At 47.5% G+C, this 18260-nt stretch overlaps 1 long non-coding RNA gene across 2 annotated transcripts in view; it reads left to right on the forward strand.

The window, feature by feature from the left end:
* LOC128351453 (uncharacterized) overlaps positions 1 to 10762 on the forward strand; it is a 44541-nt gene extending 33779 nt beyond the window's left edge. For both annotated transcript variants that reach the window (XR_008319783.1, XR_008319784.1), the window contains exons 3-4: positions 6548 to 10030; positions 10156 to 10762. This is a non-coding gene — a long non-coding RNA (uncharacterized LOC128351453). The remainder of the gene's footprint in view (positions 1 to 6547; positions 10031 to 10155) is intronic.
* The last annotated feature ends 7498 nt before the right edge of the window (positions 10763 to 18260 follow it).

Here is an 18260-nt window from a genome sequence, read left to right on the forward strand (position 1 = left end):
AAACCTACCTGGGAGACACCAGCAGCAGCCACTGGGAGGGATACTAAGCTAGGTTCAATAGGGACAGTTCCTGTCTCTCTGCTAAATACAAGAGATGCTAACTATAATTATATATCCCCTTGTTAATTATAAAAGCACCACTTTGAAAGGTGCCTCTATGCCCAGTGAGCAACAGTAGATGTCATCGTGCTTTGAGTTTCCCTACCACCCCTCCACTTCATTGACTGCCCCTTATAGGGACGGGGAGAATTGCAGTGTGATGATGTCATACCACATGGTTTCATATACCCCATGTTACCAGAGGATAAAGGAAGAGGATACATATGGCTGCTATTTTGGGTGACAGCCACAGTTCCCCTGCATCTTCAGTTATGCCCAAAGCATCACTGAGCTCAATGGAACTTGTTAAATATGTTAAATAATAAATATATTAAATAATAATAAATATTCAAATATGTTAAATAATAAATAAATAAATTTATTTCTGAGAACACATGCTTGCATGAGATTGGGCTGCACATGTGCTTAGTTCTTAAATTGCCACTAGGATGTCATTCTAAATTGGAGGATTTTAAAGTTCATTTTAAAGTTCATTTAATCATTTAAAGCATTGTATTCTCCCTTGCTCAGGAACCTGCTTAGAAACTCAAACCAATCTCTAATATCAAGGAGTAGCTTGCCAGGGGGGGAATATGTCTTTCAAGCAAAACAAAGAACAATTCAAACAAACAACGAAGCCCTCATCCACTCAATGAATTCATTACAGAATGTATTTGGATGCTTTTTGCAAAACACTATATTAATTTTTTTTCTTTGATATAGGAAACAAGCTCATTGGCCAAGAAAAGGTTGAACTTTCCCAATTGTTCAATTGCTAATTTGATTATTTTTAAAATCTGCATAAATGAGATTTGAACCAATCCTACTCTGGGTAGATAATAATAAGCCATACTAATGACTTCTTTATCAATGTGAGTGAGTGAATTAATTAAACAAAATCATAATAGAGTGCTTTTAAAATAAATTTGGAACAGCTTACTGTTACTTTATCTTAAGGAGACTCCCCAAGTCACTGTTCAGTTCCTTGTGTTTTCTGGCCCTAATCCAGTCATGTGAGTGGGTAAAAGCTGCACACTTGCCAGATAAGCTGCAATCATGCCAGTTGGGTGAGGAGGCATGAGTGGAGGGGAGAATAAATCCAGGCTCCTGGTCCTTCTCCCAAAACGTTTTGTGTGACTGAAACCTATGTGACACAACTTTGCTCATACAAGCACAGGTGCTGATTTGGCCTAAGAAATCACTGCATGTGTGGTTTTCGCATCTTACTTTGAATGGGCACAGGGCAGCCAGCTTCTGCATCCATATGGCCCCGTGCTGGATTGGAATTAGTAATGAATTTAATACAAATACCTCCTGAAAGACTTTCCTTCTTTCTATTTGGAGTGCTGCTGTGATGCTTTACAAGGCACTGTGTACTACTACTACTATTACACACACACACGCACGAAATAAAACTTGCACAATTCTAAAGAATCACAGCAGATATTTTTATTTTTCTGGAAGAAATCTATATATTTTATTTTCTCTTAGCAGGCATGCGTGTCCTGGACTTGGCTGCAGAACTCTCACGACACATTGCGATAGTTCCGGCCTTGGGGGCGAGAGTTGTGGGCAAGATAAAATGGCAGTGGCAGCAGGCTGCTGCCCGGCCTGAGGAGGTAGCGGCTGGACAGCCTGGGTGGTCAGGCCGTCTTGGCCTGGTGAGGAGGAGGAGGCGGCCTCAGCTGGCTGCTGGGAGGTGAAGGCAGCGGCGGGATGGCCTGGCCTGGCCAGGCCATCCTGGGTAAGGAGTTGGCTGCTGGGAGGCGGAGGCGGTGGCAGGGGAGCAGGAGGAGGCAGCCTTGGCAGGCCACTGGGGAGAGGCGGAGGTGGGATGGCCTGGCCTGGCCAGGCCATCCCAGGTAAGGAGGCGGCAGCGGCCTCAGCTGGCCACTGGGAGGTGGAGGCGGTGGGATGGCCTGGCCTGGCCAGGCCGTCCCATCTCATCCTGGGTGAGGAGGAGGCAGCGGAGGAGGCGGCGGCTGAGAGTGTTCCTGGCTGGCGAGAGTGGCTGTTGCCACCGGCCGAGGAGAGAAGGAAAGTGGCCAAGTGGGGCGAGTGGCTAGGAGGCGGCGCCAGTGGCGGGCCTGGCCTGGCCTGCAAAAAAGCGGCTGTTGCCAGGCCAAGGAGAAAGGTAAAGCAGCAGCTGAGGGGAAAGTTCGGGGTGGGTGGGTGGTTAGGAGGTGGTGGCAGCAGAGGAGGAGGAGGCGGCGGCAGCAAGCCCAGCTGCTGAAAGGAGGCGGTGGCAGGCCCTGCGCACCCACTGAGGTCAGGTCAGGAGGCGGCGTTTCTTGACTTTGGGCAGGCAGAGAGGAGGCGGCGGGGGAGAAGCGGGCCAGCCGGGGAGTGGGGGAGTGGGCTGGGCAGGCATCAGAGACACCTGGGGGAAGAGTCAGGGTGAAAGGGGGGGAAAGTGTCAGGAAGAACTAGGGGCAGATGGTGGGTGAAGCCGGTGTGGGGGTTGGCATGGCTGGCCCCAGCTAGCACACAGATGCTCTGTGCGGGGTCAGCTAGTTTGTATATAAATGTGCTCTCTCTCTCTCTCTCTCTCTCTCTCTCTCTCTCTCTCTCTCTCTCTCTCTCTCTCTCTCTCTCTCTCACACACACACACACACACACACACACACGTATGTGTGTGGACTTTTTAAAAAATAAATCTGTGTTGGGGTTATGTGTCAAGGAAAGGTTTTAGGAAATTGTGGCTAAGAATTACAGTAATTATTATAGTCTCTTGTTAGGAAGATGTAGGTCAGCACTGTAACAGAATTTTTTTTGCCTGTATACATTATCTTCTCTCTTTTTTTTGGTACATTCTTATTATCCAAATAACAACATGTAGTTCTAGCAGACCTTTCATAGGGATTCAGAGAATGGAAAGAACATTATTATTGTAGCTATTATAATTTTTGCCTGAAATACTTCTTTTTATTAAGTCTTAGAAATAAAGGTCATTCACAGCTGGGTCACATCAAATATTTCGTTTAAATAACCCAATCTACACGAATGATTTCTTCATAAGAGTGCCACCTAAAAGACATGGGCAGAAGTTCTTGGATGAAAAAAAATGTAAAGATGACTTCTCCTGACATAGTTAATGCCACATGTAAAAGCAAAACACAGTTTAACTACCAAAGTGCCTCACAGTGTCAATGGGTGGGGCCAGCCATTGACAAACAGGCTCTTAAAAGACTGAAAATTCCAGAATTTGTAGTCTCATAATAACCACATACTGGGTATCTGACCCTTTTAAACCTCTTTCTTGTGGAGTTGCAATGTAATAATCATATCTCCCTTTTGGCAAGACATGATTGAACGCATCAACGTAGTTTTGAATTCCAATATTAAATTCTGTGACAGAACAATCCTTCTTGGTTATTTACAACATGTCTGGAACCTCTCCTGGGGTAGCAGATCAGGGTATTGCTGTTGCCAACTGTACTATTTTACAGAGTTGGAAAGATCATTTCAGCCCCTCAGTTTATCAATGGATGGAAGACCTCTCTAATCTGGTAGCTTTTGAACTGACAATTTACCATTGTACATTGAAAGAGGACTCTCATACTAGGATTTGGAAGGACTATTTAGAGCACGCCGACAGTGGGTATTTGATTTCCAGGACTCCAGCAGTGTCAGTGGCCTCTGCTGTGGGTGCCCAGGGGGTTCAAAGTCCCCTGGTCTGCTGGGAGTTCAATAGAAATGGGAAGTGCACGTTCCCCGTGCAAATACAGGCATGATTGCAGTTTCTGTGGAGGCCGACATGCAGGCCTCAACTGCCCGTGGATGAAAACTTTCAGACCAAAAGGAGGCTACCAACATCTGTGGGGGGGGGGGGGAGTGGACCCATGACCACCTAAGGGGGCAGTGCGGGAAAAGGGCCCCAGCCCAATTAGGATTCCGGTACTCTGGCTCCTGTTGTGCGACTACCCTGACAGGGAACGCGCACGCTATATAGAGGCTGGTTTCACAGAGGGGTTTAGGATACTATGTCAATTCACATGCACCCATAGTATCGCTTGCAATTTAAAATCGGTAGATGGTTTGGAATCTATAGTGGCTAAGAAAATTGCTAAAGAGGTGGCGCTGGGCAGGGTGTTAGGCCCTTTTGCCCAGCCACCACTGCCAACTCTGAGGGTATCCCCATTGGGCATGGTACCCAAGAAGGCTCTGGGGGAATTCAGGCTCATTCACCATTTGTCCTTCCCCAAGTGCAGCTCGGTCAACAACGGCATACCAGCTGAGCTCTGCTTGGTCCAGTATACCTCCTTTGATGAAGCAGTGGCAATAGTCCGGGCGTGCGGACCGGGGGCTCTATTGGCGAAGTGCGACATTGAGTCAGCCTTTCGTCTGCTACCTGTCCACCCTTCTGACTTCGATCTTTTAGGCTTTGCGTTCAATGGGAGGTATTACATCGATAGGGCCTTACCCATGGGGTGATCTATTTCGTGTGCAGCCTACGAGGCCTTCAGCACAATGCTGGAATGGACACTGCGCTGCAAGGCCCAGCTCAGCTCCTCGGCTCATTTTCTAGATGATTTCTTTTTTGGAGGAAGGGCTGGATCTACCCAAAGCACACACTTGCTGCACACTTTTATGGCCCTCTGTAGCGATCTGGGGGTGCCCCTGGAAAAAGATAGAACTGAGGGGCCAGCCACCGAGTTAACCTTTTTGGGTATTGAACTAGATACCGTAGGCCAACTTTCACGCCTCCCTGAGAGCAAACTCAATGCCCTGAGGGAGCTATTGAAGCTGTGCACTGGGGCCAAGAAGGTCTCGCTACACCAGCTGCAGTTGCTGATTGTCCACCTCAACTTTGCCTGCCAGGCTGTGGCCCCTGGCCACCCCTTCCTGAGGCGTCTCTGTGACGTTGCTGTCGGGTGCAGGCAGCCCCATTTCTTGATCAGGGTGACCACCTCCATGAGGGAAGACATGAGGCTCTGGCAGACCTTCATGGACTCATTTAATGGGGTATCATTCTGGTGTTCTCAGCAGCTGTTAGAGGCGGATTTCCAGGTCCAGTCTGATGCAGCCAGTGGCCTAGGCTTTGGCCTGTACCTGAGGGGGCAATGGTGTGCCGAATGCTGGCCAAGCGGTTGGGCGGAGAAGGGAATCACGAGGAACCTCACATTCCTTGAGCTCTTCCCAATAGTCGTTGCAGCGCACATCTGGGCGGAGCTTTTCAGCAAATCCATGGTATGCTTCTGGTGCGATAAGCTGGCAGTTGTTCAGATCATCAACAGTCAGACCTGTTCAGATCATCAACAGTCAGCGTGTCATGGGGCTTGTCCGGGCACTGGTATTAATCTGCTTACACCATAACATACTGTTTACTGCCCAGCACGTGCCAGGGGTGCAGAACGAAGTGGTGGATGCCCTGTCTCGTTTTCAGATGCAGCACTTCTGGTAACTGGCCCCAGAAGCTGCCCAGCTGCCCGAGAAGGTGCCCGAATGGCTGTGGAGCCTTGGAGTGTAGAGGCTTTCAGGGCCATCGAGGCTTCGATAGCGCCCAGGACCCGGTTAGCCTACAACAAAAGGGTTAGGGCCTTTCTCCACTTTAGGTCACAGTTAGGAATTGAGCACGTGTGGCCTGTCCCGCCTGAGCAGCTTATGCAGTACCTGGTGCATCTCAGGGCGAAGGGATTGGCGGTAAGCACCATGGCTGGCCATCTGGTGGTGCTGCCTTTCTTTGTGAAGGCCAGGGGACTCCCCGACCACTCGGGAGACTTTAGGGTGAGACACATGCTTGAGGGCTGGGCAAGAGAGACGCCAGCTCAATCCGATCAACGTAGGCCAATCACACCAGGGGCACTGCAGCGCGCCCTCCAGGAACTGGGACAGGTTTGTTCGTCCCCCTACGAGGAGGCCCTGTTGCGGGCTGCAGCCCTGGTTGCCTTTTTCGGGGCCTTCAGGATTGGAGAGAAGTTCCTCAAGGGTGCGCGCATTCCAGCTGGCAGGGCTCTGCAGCTGGGTGACTTCACCTTGCGGCCTTCATCTGCGGTGCTTCACCTCCACTTTTCGAAGACAGACCAGAGGGGTAGAGGCCAAAGGGTTACCCTGCATGTGGCAGATGACCGGTGCATGTGCCCGGTACAAGCACTGGGAACCTACCTGTCTGTCAGGGGAGAGGTGGTGGTGGGTGCCTCTTCGTCCATGCCGATGGGCGACACCTAACCCAGTTTCAATTCTGGGCAGTAATGAAGAAGGCGTTTGCCGTGGCTGGTGTGCCTATGCATCATCTATCCTTCCATTCATTCCGTATTGGTGCAGCCTCCGCGGCCGCACACATGGGCTACTCGGGCGCTGCAATTCAACATCTGGGTAGGTGCGGGCCAGGGTTTACTGCAGATATGTGCGATAGGTGGGGGTTGGGGGATGACCCCCCCCCCACTCACCACTTCCTCACTGCTATTCTTTTCTACATCTCCCTCACCACGTTTCTTCTCTTGCACAGGGGCACAGTTGACGGCGGGACGCACCAGAGTCCTCGTACTGGGCCACTCTTTCATTTTCTGGGTGCTCAAGTGGGCGTAGGGCGCAGAGCCTAGAACACAACTGGGCCTAGGCCATTGGGCCTCAGTGGATTGGCACGGATGACGGTGCATGAGGAGAGCCCAGCTATTGCCAATGCTGCGTGAATTCCTGGAGGAAAATCCGACACCTGATATCCTACTGCTACATTTCGGGGGGAACGACTTAGTTAGTCAATCTGGTATTTCAATTTCTCAGCAGATAATACAGGACCTGGGGGTTATATTAGATTGGTGCCCCGGTCTGATTTTAATTTGGTCTGATATCACCCAATGCAGAGTTTGGAAGGGAGCCAGTAAACAGAACAAGGTGGATAGGGTCAGACGGGGGGTTAATGCGGTGATTGCACACTTCTTGGCCACTAAGGGTGGCGGCTGCATACCTCACGATGACATCAGGTTCTCACTACCTCTCCTGTATCAGGGTGACGGGGTTCATCTGTTGCCCACAGGCATGAGGCTATTTGTGGATGACTTGCGTCTGGGATTGGCTCTGGTTCTGGAAGGTTTGTGGGGCGTGCGGGGGGTTAAGCGAGGCTAATGCCCGCTGTGGCAGGTGCAGTGCAGCAGTGAACAGCGTGAAAAGCGGTGCGGCACCTTAGGAAAGCATTTGGCTTTAAGGAGGAGGGGCAGATCCCTTGAGTCTTGGCAGATCAGGGATGCTGCTTAACTCCCACCTCTGCAAAACGGCATCCTTCCGTATGGCTAGAAAGGTTGGAGGGGTGGTGTTAATAACAGAGACCTGACCTTAGGTCAGTGAAGAAGGGCACCCTTCACTTGTGAGCAGAGGGCCGTCTGGAACCAAGGTGCTAGCGCCATGGGTTTTAGGCCAAGGAGGCCCTGGGTGTGGCCAACCCGCTAGGGACCGCACTGTTACTGAGTGCAGCGCCAATCCCAACTCTAGTGCCTTGCGGGCACTGGTTCATCTATAACTCCCAATAAAGTGGCCAATTTCACCAAAGCTGAGTGCGTCTGTGTCTCCTTGGGTCTGGGTGCAATTTCCCCTGCTTATTTCAAATGAATAACTGTGTCAACCCCTTTAGACTCCCCCTTCCCTCCTCCTTTTCTGTTTGATTTTTTCTCATATCCCCATCTTTTTGTTGTAATTACTTTGTTATAACATGAAAAACATTTGAATAATTATTCATTTAATAATTGAGAAGAAGAAGACAACCCTCTTGCCTGAAGGGTAGGGATAGGGTAGGGATTTCAATGATCCCAGTTATAACATAACTGAGAAGAAGATAATTGAGAAGAAGACAACCCTCTTGCTTGAAGGGTAGGGATAGGGTGGGGATTTCAATGATCCCAGTTATAACAGAGCAAGCGTGTGTGAGAAGACCCAAGTCCATTAAGAGTATCTTGAGGCAGACATTTCACTTTTCATATTTCAGAGTCAGATCTTTCACTTGCAGCACTATATCACTTAGTTAACATAAAGTAACTTTATGTTAACATGTCTCCATTGTATTAATCTATATTTTAATATTGTTTTAATTGTGTTTTATTTCATGGTTTTAAATTGTTGTACACCACCTTGGGATATATGTGTTACGTGGTTTATAAATGTGATGAATAAATAAATAAGAAGAAAATGGAATGCAGGTTTCTTTCAGTTGATTGCTAAGGTAGCAGATGACAGAAATTTGCATTGCTGCTTCCTGATAAGGTGAAGGAGGTCATCTCTGTAGAGCTGTGAGTAGTCACAATTGCCCCAGAACCATAATTAAGATATCAGTTGGAGGACATTTTCTTAAAACATCAAGGGCAGTAATGCCAATGACTCCCATAATAAGAAATGAATCAGAATCAGCATAAGCAAATTAGTCAAATGTTGTACAGGTTGTACAAGCTAATTATATTGTGCATAAAACAGATGACATGAAATGTATGCTACTTTGGAGCTCTTAATAAAAATATTATTTACCATGCCAAAAGATGGAACATTTGAAGTGACAGAAATAGGGAAGTAACCAAGCAATGGTATCAAGAATATTTAATATTGGAAATATAGAAACATAACACATACAGAATTATCCTGTGCTTATTAGAGGTGTTAAATTCATATTTATGGATACAGCACAGTTCTGAACTTCATCACAGATGTCACTGCAAGAACCTTTATTTAATGAGGCTGCTGAGCCAAATTCTAAACTTGACCTGAGTTCAGCTGAAGTGCTTAGTATTATCTACATATTTTATGGGCGTTGAGGAATGGCTGTAGAAGTATGGAGTCAGAAACTTCCTTTGTTTTGATGGTGATGGTGATACTAATACCATTCTCATAAATCATTATTGTATATCATAATAGCAAATTCAGGTGGTTGAATGCCTATCAGACTGAAAGCAAAATGGAGCTGTCCACAGACAAGGTAGGGGTTTCCTATTTGGGAGACTCTGACTCCCTACGTATAGAGAGGTAAATCGGCATGTAATTTTTTATTATTTTTTTAAAGGGAAAGAACCCCTCCCCAGTGCCTGATGTGGGTTAAGCATGCTCAGTGAACTGATACTTCAATATAGATATATATACTCCGTGTGTGTGTGTGTTTGTGTATACGCACATGCACGCACGCACACACACACACACACACACACACAAATTTCTCTAAGGCGTACCTGTCGCTAACCCCATGCATGGCAGCTCTTGTGATATTTTGCGAGGGGAGGGGGAGAAGAAGGTCAGCGGCCAGTGAGAGAAAGTGGCAGTCAGGCCAGCCGGGGAGAACGAACTGGGGCTGAAATGGGAGGGGGGATGAACTGGGGCTGCAGGGGGGGGAGAAAGGCTTGCCCCCTCCCCACTCAATCACCTCCTCCCCGCTGCTTGCTCACTCACTCGCCCCCTCCCAGCCGCTTTATCACTCACTCGCTCAGCCTGCACCTCTTCCTATCTGCATTTGGAACCACCACTGCTCAATCACCACAGTGCTTCTGCTCTGTGGTAAAAGCACTGTGGTAAAAGCACTGTGTGCTTTGGTAAAAGCACTGCTTTGGTAAAAGCACTGTGTGGGCAGGGCTTGCCACATATGTCCTTGTATTATATAGATAGATATTAGGCAGCTTTGAAGATTCTAAATCTAATATAGTCTGATCTACTATACTGAGGCTAGATTTGCCACGTGCAAACATTTAGAAAGTCTTACTCTGGGAAAGCTAACTAACAGCATTTATCTGCCATGATCATTTGCTCCTTTCCCCAAGACTCTTTGCAGAAAGTATAGTGCTCCTCAGGCTCTTTGTGTCAAGTGTCATACCTGGCAAGTTTCCCTTCTTCAAAAAACAGACTTGTTTTCTTGCCTAATTTAGGTGTCCTAAGATTCCAGGAGCTTTCTCGCACAGGGGCTTTATCCCGAATCTCCTCCAGAATTGAGGGTGTGTGTTCTCACTACAGCCGGAATCCCGCCAAGGTAATTTGGATGTCTTTGGAATCACCCCCCACACAAATCAGGCTTTTCCTGCTAGATTTCACTTCATCCCGGTTTATATATTTTTTATATATATATATGAATTTTTTAAAAATTCTGTTTTTCAGCAATGTTTCCCGGAAAATCCGCTGAAAGCGCTGACAGCATTCTTTACATTTACATAGGAACATAGGAAGCCCTTCCCTATACTGAGTCACACCATTGGTCCATCTAGCTCAGTATTGTCTACACAGACCAGCAGTGGCTTCTCCAAAGTTGCAGGCAGGAATCTCTCTCAGCCCTAACTTGGAGGTTCACGTAGATGAGACAGTAAATCTCTTCTGGAAAAGTTTGTATGGTTATGTGCAAAAAGACAAGAGTATCTCTTCTAAACAGCAATGGGACAAATTGTGGAAATGGACGTTGGACGTAACCCCCCCGATTACCTGATGTGCCCTGTAATCCCCCCTCCCCGAGTTACAATACTGTGTGCATATACTTTATAACCCTGTGGGTTACCAAATCCTTGTTTGTAAATCTTTGTAGATATATGATGTACAAACAACCACTTGTATATAATTGTGCTTTGGTAACGTACTGTATGCTTTGGTAGTTTGTTGGTTCAATGAAAAAAATCTTGTCCTATAAAAAAATCTTGACCTATCTTGGAGATGCCAGGGATGGAACTTGGAACCTAAATGCTTTTCCCAGAGCAGCTCCGTCCCCTGAGGGGAATATCTTACAGTGCTCACATGTGGTCTCCCATTCAAATGCAACCAGGGTAGACCCTGCTTAGCTGAGGGGACAAGTCATGCGTGCTACCACAAGACCAGTTCTCCTCCTTTTTAATGCTAATGATCCTCTCCTTTTTAATGCCAATAATTACATAATGAGAGCAAGTCAGACCTATGGGATGCAAAAACAAAGCTGCCTAGTTGCCTTGCCGTCAACCCTGAAGCAATGAATTGAAAACCCAGTTTTCTGGCTTTTTGCTCTTTGAAAGATTTTTGGAGTGGGGAGAGCTGGAAGGAGAATTTGCAGACTTTTTGCAGAAAATTAGCATTTCCTTGCATGCAATCCAAGCTGGGGTGGGGTTGCAAAAGCAGAGGCGATGCTGCAGGAGGGCTTACACATGCTAGGGACCTCTGTGTGTGTTGGGGGGGTGTGGGGGATAGAAAGCCAAGGCTACTAGGCAGTCTGATCCACAAACCAGTTAAGCAGAAGTGTGTGTGAGTGGATTTCAACAAAGCCAGATCACAGAGGGTGCTTTAATTACTAAACCCTTGGGGGAAAGGGAGGTGTGGCATCCCACTTCCTCTAGGAAGCCATTGGCCACCAGGAGAACACGGAAGTGAGCTATGTGTGAACCTACACAAAAGAAAACTCTTAGCAGAGAGGGGAGGGGCTGCTTCCCTAATGCTGTGAGTTTCATTCAAAGTGGCTTCCCTCATTGGAGACTCGAGAGATGGAAGTCCTGTGTGAGAAAGCTCCAGCTGCCCATGCTCATTTCACACAATCTGGAAATGGGTGCAAATGCTGAGCAGTGGATGAAGGTGAGAGTATACTGCTGAGTGCCAACTGCATTCATTCTTGTGGGTTCATCAGTGACAAGTATGTAATTGATTGTTGGTTGATCGGATGTTGCAACCCTCAAAGCAGCATACAATTAAGTTTGACACGATGTAGAAATCATTGAAGCCGCAAAAGAATATCACACAAAACAAAAAGCAAGAATACAATACAAGAACCATATAGTGACGGGCATTTTGAGCAGTGCTAGAAGTAAGCAACAGGAGCTGCATCCTTGGAAGAGTTTGCAGCAGAACTCAGCCCAGTGTGTCGCCAAGCAGGCAAACATACAGAGGGGAAGGGGGTAGTGATTTCCGCTGCTCTCTCCTCCCTCCAGAAGTACATTTTAACTTTAGAAATATGTCCCTGAGGGTCATGCAGACCTTGCTTCTAACAGCTCAGAATTAGTAGTGTGCACGGACCGGTTCGGAGGCCATTCTACTGGCCTCCGAACTGGTCCGGACAAGGGGTGGTTTTGGTTCGGGAGGGTTAGGGTGGGGGGTTCCATTAAGGGCGGGGGGGGGGGCTTTACTCACCCCTCCCGCGCTTTGCAAGTTTGGTGCCATAATTCATTTAAAAAATGCGCCGCAGAATCGCCCTCCACTCCTATGGCTCCGGACCGGGGCTCCTTCCTGTCTTCAAAATCGGGCGGCAGGATACTTCCCTGCCGCCCCCGAAGCCCCCTCAAGACATTTTAGCCCTTTAAATCTCGCCCCGGACCGAGTCCTATGGCGCTCGGGCGGGCGGCGGGGAGATGTCCGTCCGTCCGCCCGCCCCCTTCCCTGCCTTCTGCGAAGTGCAGGGAGCCTTCTGCGTGCGCGTGCGCAGAAGACTCAAGTGCAGGGAGCCTTCTGCGCACGCGCGCAGAAGGCTCCCTGCACTTCGCAGAAGGCAGGGAAGGGGGCGGGCGGACGGACGGACATCTCCCCGCCGCCCGCCCGAGCGCCATAGGACTCGGTCCGGGGCGAGATTTAAAGGGCTAAAATGGCTTGAGGGGGCTTCGGGGGCGGCAGGGAAGTATCCTGCCGCCCGATTTTGAAGACAGGAAGGAGCCCCGGTCCGGAGCCATAGGAGTGGAGGGCGATTCTGCGGTGCATTTTTTAAATGAATTATGGCACCAAACTTGCAAAGCGCGGGAGGGGTGAGTAAAGCCCCCCCCTGCCCTTAATGGAACCCCCCACCCCAGTGCCGAACCGCAGGTCCGCGGTCCGGTGCACACCCCTACTCAGAATGTCAGCCACCATCTGCAGAATACTAGGCAGAATTCTTTCCAGCTTAACTTAATTTGGGGAAAGCAAATGCCAGCTGGGAAAGAACAATCTTCACCTTCAGAAGATGAAAAGAGAACTGAACAGCTGAACTGTTCTAGGCAAGGATTGGAAGTACAGAAATATGATACCATAACAAAAATATGATGCCATAACAAAAAAGGTTTAGATATTGTAAATACCCATGGCAGGACATAGCCAAAGGGAAGCAGGAACCACACTAACTGTGGTTCACACTAATTGTGGTAATGTAAGAATTGGACTTTAGTTAGGGCAAAGACAGATGTAAGATATTTAGAACTGCTTGTTGCATTCAAACTAAGTCACCTTTCTTCTCCAGAGTTGAACTCTAAAAAAGGTTCTCCAGGTTTGAAACAGAAGCTGGTAGTGTATGGTACTGACTGGTTGACTTCCTCTGTGATGTTACCAAGAAGCTGCCAGCCCCCTCCAGTCCCTGGAATATATATTTCATTTTAGTTGTGAAGCTGGAAGGAAGATGGATTCATCCCACACCCAAGGGCCATTTCTTCTCTTTTTATATTACATCACTCTTTTACTCGTAGATCTTAGGCTATGGCAAAGCTTAGAATGGAGCTTCCATTGTTGGATTCAATGAATCCATTGTTGGATTCTGATTCCCATATATAAGAAATCCATATCTTCATTGGTTTTCTGATTCAGCATAAACCACTGTTGAGTTCTCTTTTGAACTAAACAATCTTTAATCTTTCTAAAACTTTTCTAAAATTACATTTCCAGAATTAAAACTAAATTGAGAGGTCCTACCACACATTTTTATTAATTACACATTTGTATCATGGCCTTCTTCCAAGAAGCTCAGGATGGTATACATGATTCGCCTAACCTGTTATTTTCTTAAAACAACCCTTTGAGATCGGTTATGTTGAGAGATTCTGACTAGCTGATGGTCAACAATGACCAAAAGGGGGTCATCACTTTTCATAGGACATGCACTGGTTTTAGTGTTGGAAGTGGAGACGGAGAAAAACATCTTTCTTTCCACTCTCTCCACACCATGCCTAATTGTATATGCAATACTTCTAACATGTCTCCCCTTCATCACCACTGTCCACTAGAAAGCCCCAAAATAATATCCTAAGAAAAAGTGAGAGAGATACATGAATAATGAAGGTCTTCTTGGAGATAAACTGACAAAATAAACTGGGTCCATTTGGACACTACTGTGAGCCAGCACTGCTCCCACATGATTGGGGTCCTGAGAGTGCACCACGAAGGAGCCAGCGTTGTGTAGTGGTTGGAGTGCTGGACTGGGACCGGGGAGACCCGAGTTCAAATCCCCATTCAGCCATGAGACTAGCTGGGTGACTCTGGGCCAGTCACTTCTCTCTCAGCCTAACCTACTTCACAGGGTTGTTGTGAGGAGAAACTTAAGGATGTAGTACACCGCTCTGGGCTCCTTGGAGGAAGAGCAGGATATAAATGCAAAATAATAATAATAAATAATAATAACATGGAGAGGAGAGCTGGTCTTGTGGCAACAAGCATGACTTGTCCCCTTAGCTAAGCAGGGTCCACCCTGGTTGCATATGAATGGGAGACTAGAAGTGTGAGCACTGTAAGATATTCCCCTTAGAGGATGGAGCTGCTCTGGGAAGAGCAGAAGGTTTCAAGTTCACTCCCTGGCATCTCCAAGATAGGGCTGAGAGAGATTCCTGCCTACAACCTTGGAAAAGCTGCTGCCAGTCTGTGAAGACAATACTGAGCTAGATAGACCAATGGTCTGACTCAGTGTATGGCAGCTCCCTATGTTTCTATGTAACATGCTTGTCTCACCCTTCCTGGTACACTATCACCTAAGTGCATGTGTGAGGGGTTGTCTGAATCACCCCTTCACATGAGATTAGGCAGCAATGGGAGGGCAGGCAGGACATATGCACTTATGGTTCACTCGTGTCCCTATAGGCTGCCAATAGGCAAAATACAAAGTGCTAGTTATAATTGAAAAAAGTGTGGTGTAGTGGTTAGAATGCTGGACTAGGACCAGGGAGACCCGAGTTCAAATCCCCATTCAGCCATGATACTAGCTGGGTGACTCTGGGCCAGTCACTTCTCTCTCAGCCTAACCTGCTTCACAAGGTTGTTGTGAGGAGAAACTCAAGTATGTAGTACACCGCTCTGGGCTCCTTAGAGGAAGAGCGGGATATAAATGTAATAATAATAATAATAATAATAATAATTATTATTATTATTATTTTAAAAATGGCTTAGGCCCTGGGTATCTAAGAGAACATTTTCTTCATTATGAGCCCTACTGCCAGTTGAGGTCGTCCGGAGAGATCCGTCTCCAGTTGCCGCCAGCTCAGCTGGTGGCCACACAGGGACGGGCTTTCTCAGTTGCTGCCCCAAGACTGTGGAATGTGCTCCCTACTGAGATATGATCCTCCCCATCTCTGACAATTTTTAAAAAGATTTTGAAAACCCACTTCTTCACCCAAGCTTTTTCAGTTCTTTAAAATTTTAAGGTTTTAATTTGTGGGTGATTTTTAAATTGTTAAATTATTTTAAGTTTTTGTATATATTTTAACTTGTTTTATGCTATTGTTAACCGCCCAGAGATGAAAGTTTGGGGCGGTGTGCAAATTTGATAAATAAATAATAATAAATAAATAATAATAATAATCACATGGAAGCAGGACAATTTGGACAGTAGCCTTGGAGACTGAGCCAGTTGGACTGAACTAGCCCATGTTGTTCAAGAAGGGGCAAATGTGGTATCATTTGTTAACAGAAGAGGGAAAAGGAGAAAGAAATGTATATATGCAAAGAAATACAGGGAAAGAAGGGAGTTTAAAATATGAATAGCCATGCTGAAAGAATCTGAAAGAAAAAGAAAAATAGTGTAACAACAAAACAACAGGACCTAGCATAGTAGTGTATTCTGGAGACAGACATGTTAGGGACTGTAGAAGGTGTGAGCTGTGGTGCTTGGTTTAGCAAGAGTAATGGAAGCAGGAGCCACAAGAAAGGAAGGACATGATAAGCACAATTCATTTCATCTGAGCAATAGTTTGAGATTGATTTGGAGGAAATGAATGTTTGAGACAGACCTTGAAGGAGAAGGTGATAATATGATTGGCAGCTGCTGAATAAAGAAAAAGATTCCCTCTCAGTAAGGTGTTCCTATCCAGTATCCAGATATGTGTTTTCTGGGTTATATGCTGCCTGACAATTGGATGGAAAAATATAAAATGGGGAAAATGTGAAAGCCTCCAAGGGTGCCTCTGCCTTGATAATCTCTGCCATCCTCTCAGGCTCACTTCCTGATTTCTTTTGCTCTTCCTCTGGGGTGTCTCTTTGGCCTTCTGTCTAGTTTCTAATTCAGTACTGATCACCCACTTAGGTGCTGTGAAGCAGAGATGTATGTGAAGAAATGAAGCAGAAGAGAGGAAAAATGAAGAAGGGACTGAGCAACACATTGGGAATGGTATCTAAATTAAAAGAGAAATATAAGGAAACAACACCAATGGTTTATGAGAGGCCCTTTTATGACGGGCAATTCTCTTATATTATGCAGGTGGAAAGCAACTGTCCCTATCCATCTCCAGCACAATACTACCTTTTAGACTGTGAGCCCTTTTGGAACAGGGAACCATCTCATTTATTTATTATTTACTAGCTGACCCCACACAGAGCACCTATGCGGTTGTGCACTGAACCTGTGGCATCCCCCCCCCAACTCTCTCTCTCCCTCCCCACCAACACAACTTTCTTTCTCGTGCTCTCGCCCCACACAACTCTCTCACTTGCTCTCTCGTCTGCACACACAGCTCTTTTGCTCACTCTTCCCCACCAACAGCTCTCTCGCTTGCTCCCCCCACAGCTCTCTCTCTTGCTCGCTCTCCCCACACAGCTCTCTTGCTCACTCTCCCCACAGCTCTCTCTCTCTCTCCCTCCACAGCTCTCTTGCTCTCTCCCCCCCACAGCCCTCTCGCTCGCTCACACCCCACAGCTCTCTCTCTCTCTCGTTCTCCCTCCACAGCTCTCTCGCTCACTCTCCCTCCACAGCTCTCTTGCTCTCTCTCCCCCACAGCCCTCTCACTCACTCTCACCCCACAGCTCTCTCTCTCACACTTTTTCAGCCCACAGCTCTCTTGCTCACTCTCACCCCACAGCTCTCTCTCTCGCTCACTCTCCCCCACAGCTCTCTCACTCGTTCTCTCCCACAGTCTCTCTCTCCCCCCACAACTCGCGCTCTCTCTCTCTCCCCTCACAGTGCTCTCACTTGCTCTCCCCCCACAGCTCTCTTGCTCACTCTCCCCCACTGCTCTCTCACTCACTCTCCCCCACAACTCGCTCTTTCTCTCCCCCACAGCTTGCTTGCTCACTCTTTCCCCCCACAGCTCGCTTGCTCGCTCCCCCCCAACTCGCTAGCTCTCCCCCCCAACAACTCGCTAGCTCTCCCCCCCCACAACTCTCTTGCTCGCCTGTGTCGACCTGTCATTGTCCAACTGTCCCTCAGTCTCCATTTCTCCACTGGCAGCTGTGGCGGGCGGGCAATAACAACGTGTTCTGAGGTGGCCAACTGCCAGCCGCCCCCTTCTGCCAAACTCACTGGTGCTTGCTGATGTGGCCCAACACAAACTCCCTCTGCTCCAACTGACAGCCAACCCCATCCAACAAACTCCCTCCCGATGGTGAGTGTGGCAGGTGGGCATTAACAATGGCCTCCCTGCTGCCCAACTGCTTTCCACAGCACCCTCGTTCAGGCCTCAATCTCCTTGGTACATTTTGAGGTGGCGAACTGCCACCCACCCCCTTCTGCCGAATTCCCTGGCGCTTCATGTTGCTCCCTGGATGGAGCCCTCCACAAACGCCGTCCCCAGTCCCTAAGCTCCCTGCTTCACGACCCCAGCTGGCAAACTCCCTGGTTTTCGCAAGTCCTCTCCAGGTGCTGCCTTCTCGCAATCGCCTCCCCGCACTCTGTCAGCCAGTTGCCTCCTTTCCTCTCCCCCACCCTCTGTCAGCCAATCGACTCCTTTCTGCCATGTCCCCACACATGGCCCATCTTGGAGAATTAATAATATAGATTTTTATATGTAAACCACTTTGAGCATTTTTGTTGAAATAATGTATATAAATATTTGTAGTTGTCATTGTAGTAGACGGGTGGGAGAAAAGAATTTTTTTCAAGGGTTAAACCTAGACACAAATAACCGTAAGCTCAGAAATTGAGTTGCCATCTTTTCATCTGCGACTTTTATGCTCAGCAGCTTTTACCACAAGTTTACAGGGAGGCTTTAGTGTGAACTTGTCCCAAAAAATTGCCACAAATAGTGGATATTTTAATCCTGGATATAAATCAGGCTACACTCTAACGCACAGTGAAAAACCCGAATTGTTTGTGAACTGCTACC

This window comes from Hemicordylus capensis, chromosome 3, assembly GCF_027244095.1.
Source record: "Hemicordylus capensis ecotype Gifberg chromosome 3, rHemCap1.1.pri, whole genome shotgun sequence".
NCBI classification, from domain to species: domain Eukaryota; kingdom Metazoa; phylum Chordata; class Lepidosauria; order Squamata; family Cordylidae; genus Hemicordylus; species Hemicordylus capensis.